A 4,029-nucleotide genomic window follows, 5' to 3' on the forward strand; every position below is an offset into this window, starting at 1 on the left:
CAGATTCATCTCCAATTCCTCACAGACTCTGCAAGTTAAAAGGAGGAATAGGAAGAGAACAATTAGTATGTACAGGTAGTAATTGGGACAGGATGGAGATAAATAAAGAGGCAGAAAGAAGAATCTTTATGTAGAACAAGGAGCACTGGCCAAGAGTCAGGAGGTCCAGGTTCACTTGTGTCTCAGCATCTTCATCTGTCAGATGGGATCATAATTCTGGCTGGGCCAACCTTACCAGGTCCATTGAGGATCAAGAAAAACAGTACAGCAGGCTACAAAAGCATGCCCTACAAATATAGCAAATGCTAGCATTTTGATGTGTGGCAACTGTTAAACATTAACATTTTAGCAAACCAAGGTCTAGAGAGGTGAAATGACTTGTCACAATCAGTGGCAAAGTCTGAACATAACAGAAGGTAGTCACGCTAGTACTAGAAAGAGTTTATCCCTTTTTGGCCTGTGTTGGGATTAGAAGATCTGAATTCCCTGATTCCTGGATTTGTTTTATTTTTATTTTGTGAAGCATCAAACTGACATCAGGTCAGTAGAGGAGAATAGGAAGGAAGGAATTTTATCTGTAGAGTGGTGAACCTCAAAAGAGAAAAAGGGATAGTTTATGAAAGAAGAACTACAACTGGCCACTAAAAATGGAAGGAAAAAGCTAAGCATTTCTAGTAGTTAAGGATGCAAAGTAATCCTCAAGATGCCATCTTCACTTACAAAATTGGCAAAGATATTTTAAAAATAAGAATACTAACTGCCGGCAAGTGTGCTGGGAAACTGGCTTTCTCATACATTGGGAGTAGTACAAAGTGATCTAACTTTATTCTAGGGCAATTTAGAAGTATGTATTACAAGTCTGGGACTTCCCTGGTGGCGCAGTGTTTAAGAATCTGCCTGCCAACACAGGGGACACGGGTTCTATCCCTGGTCCAGGAGGATCCCACATGCCGCGGAGCAACTAAGCCCGTGCGCCACAACTACAGAACCTGCACTCTAGAGCCCATGCGCCACAGCTACTGAAGCCCGTGTGCCTAGAGCCTGTGCCCCACAAGAGAAGCCACCACAATGAGAAGCTAGTGCACTGTAACAAAGAGTAGCCCCCGCTTGCCGCAGCTAGAGAAAGCCTGCGTGCAGCAATGATGACCCAACACAGCCAATAATAAAGTAAATAAATTAACAAATAAAGAAGTATGTATTACAAGTCTGAAAATGGTTCATGCCCTTTGATCCAGGAGTTTTCCCTTCTAGGAAATTATCTTACGGAAAGAATCACAAATATGCACAAGGCTGTTCATTGCAGTGTGACGTGTTAAATTGTTAAAATAAATTATGGTATATCCATTCAGTGGGATAGTATACAACAATGATTACAGCTAACATTTATTGAACAGTGTGCCATTGCCAGACACTGTGCTAAGTTATTTAAATACATTATTAATTTTAATCGTTAGAAGTAGTCTACGAGGGCAGTCATCCCCATTTTACAGATGAGGACACTGAAGCTCAGAAAGGTTAACTTGTCCCAGGCCACACTGATATTAGGTTGAATAGTGTGGGTTTGACCCTAGGTCTGTCTGATGCAAAAACCCATGGCCTCAACCATAGCACTCTAACAGCTTTGCAGCCATTAGAAATCATCTTTTAGAGGAATAGTTAGTGAAATTCTAAACTGATCATGATATAAAAGGAAAATAAAAAAAGCATGATACAAAATTATAAATATATAATGAATATATAAATAATATGATGACAATTTTATTTCCAAAGTGTAAGTATATATTTTTCATAGGAAAACTACCATAAGGATTCACACCTGTTAGTAATGGTTATCTCTGGATACTAGTATTATAGGTTATTTTTAGTTTCAGTTATGTTTTTTTATATTTTCCAGTTTTTCTATAAACATGCATTATTTGTATAAAAATATTAATGTAAAAAGAGGACTGAAAGCAAGACTTTTGTAGCCATCATACTTACAATATGTCCATAGCAGTACTTCATTTTTGATCTGAGTGGTTAATTCTTTTATGTTGGCATTGGATCAGAGGGGAGCCACCTTTTCAACCATTCTTTAGGGCAATCTCTTTGGGGATGAGGAATGATGTAGTTGTGTGATCTCTAGGGACTTTGACTACAGTAAAATGTCCTTCAGACAATAAATTCTTGCACCTTCATGATCTGTAATGGTCCCAATCTTTGGACCATAGACCCATGAGGAGGAGGGAAGGGTACTTAATGTGAGGAGTCCACAGATTTTTAAATGTATAAGTGTTTTTCTCACTCCGTAAGTGCTAAAAGTACAGCTACTATGTAGGTGTGAGTGGGTGAAGTGAGATGTTTTTATTTTAAGAAGAGGCCCTTATACCTAAAATGTTGGGAACCACTGAAATAGAGACTAAAAATGGTGGCTATTTAATCATCAGGATCAGGAATCAAAGATGTTCACTTCCTGCCCATTGGATCAAAGCTGGCACATCTTTGCCCAGCACTAAAAGATATCACTTTTATCATCTGCAAGCATTGTTTTAGCCACCCATCCTCATCACACTTGTGTACATTCACTAAACTGTCAGTTGGTCTGTACATTTAACTTTTTCATTCATGTCTTTTCTAAGCTTAGCTCTTGACATCAAAAGCTGAACATGTCTAAAGAATAGTTTATTACGGAATACTGCTCTCACCTGCCCCTGCCACACCAAATTTGCTTCTTCTCTTGTCTTTCCTTTCCTGCTGTTGGCAATATTATCCACCCAGCTCCCAAATTAAAAACCTTTGACTCCTTCACCTCTCTCACCCTTCACCTCCAAGTGATCACCGAGCCCAGTGTGTTTTACCTCTTCAATGTAACTCAAAGCCATGTTCTCTGCTCCCTCCTCACTGCAACTGCCTGCCTATTTTGACAGCTCCTCAATGGGTTTTTGCCCAAGAGAATCTCTCCACAAGGTAGCCAGAGGGCTCTTTCTAAAATGCAAATCTAGTCATGTCACTCCCCTGCTTAAAGTCTTCAGTGCTTTCCTATTGTCTACGAGATGAAGCCTTAGAATCCTCTGCTTATCATTCAAGGCATGACCCAATCTGGCCACAGCCTCACCTGCTACTCCCCACAAAGCACCTACCTTGTACTCTGGTCACACCATACATTTTATTTTTGTGCTGTTTGGAATGTTCTTTTTTGTTTTATCTTCTCTGCTTAATGGCAATCTGATTTCTCTTTTATGACTCACTTCAAGTATATTTCCTCTAAGGAGACTTTTCCTGACATGGCCAGGTAGAACTCACCTCATCCATCCCTTCACTACAACCCATAAATACTTCTACAATTAATGCAAGTAACACTTTATGGCTTGATTTTCCCCATGTCTGTTCTCTCCGTATGTGAACTCCTCAGGGACAGGCACCATGTCTTTTTCATCTCTGTGCCTCCCAAACTCCAGCCATACTGAACTTACTGTTCTCTGAACATGCTGTGCTTTTTTTGTGACATCCGCCTTTGCACAGGTGGGTCCCTCTGCTGGGAATGCATTTCTCCCTTTCTTCCCTTCTCTGCACAGGCAAACATCTACTGAGTCCTTCAAGACTCATCTCAAATGCAGTCTCTCTGAAATCTCAGATAGAGTTAGTTGTTCCCCACTCTGTACTCCCCTAGCCTTCTGGTCAAACCTCGATTATAGCATTTTCCACATAAGTGTTTTATTATCATTATCAGCTTATATGACTGCCCCCCTCCATCTCCCACACCCCATCCCCAGGCAGAGAAATCTCAGCATATAATCTTTGTGTCTCTAGCACAAAGCACAATAGAGAAACAATAAATATTTCCTTGATCAATAATTAAATCAAATTTTGATGGTACATGATAGCCTGGGAAAAACTATTGGATAGGTAAGTAAGCTTTGAATACTTATTTACATAACTGGTCAAGGCACCTCTAGGGAAGTGGTGGATTTGCAGTCCTTTTCTAGATCTTGACTCTAAATTTCTCCTTGTTACTCTTCCAGGTGCTTATGCTCAGCGGTTGGTGCACTG

Source organism: Stenella coeruleoalba (genome assembly GCF_951394435.1).
Source record: "Stenella coeruleoalba genome assembly, chromosome: X".
NCBI lineage: Eukaryota > Metazoa > Chordata > Mammalia > Artiodactyla > Delphinidae > Stenella > Stenella coeruleoalba.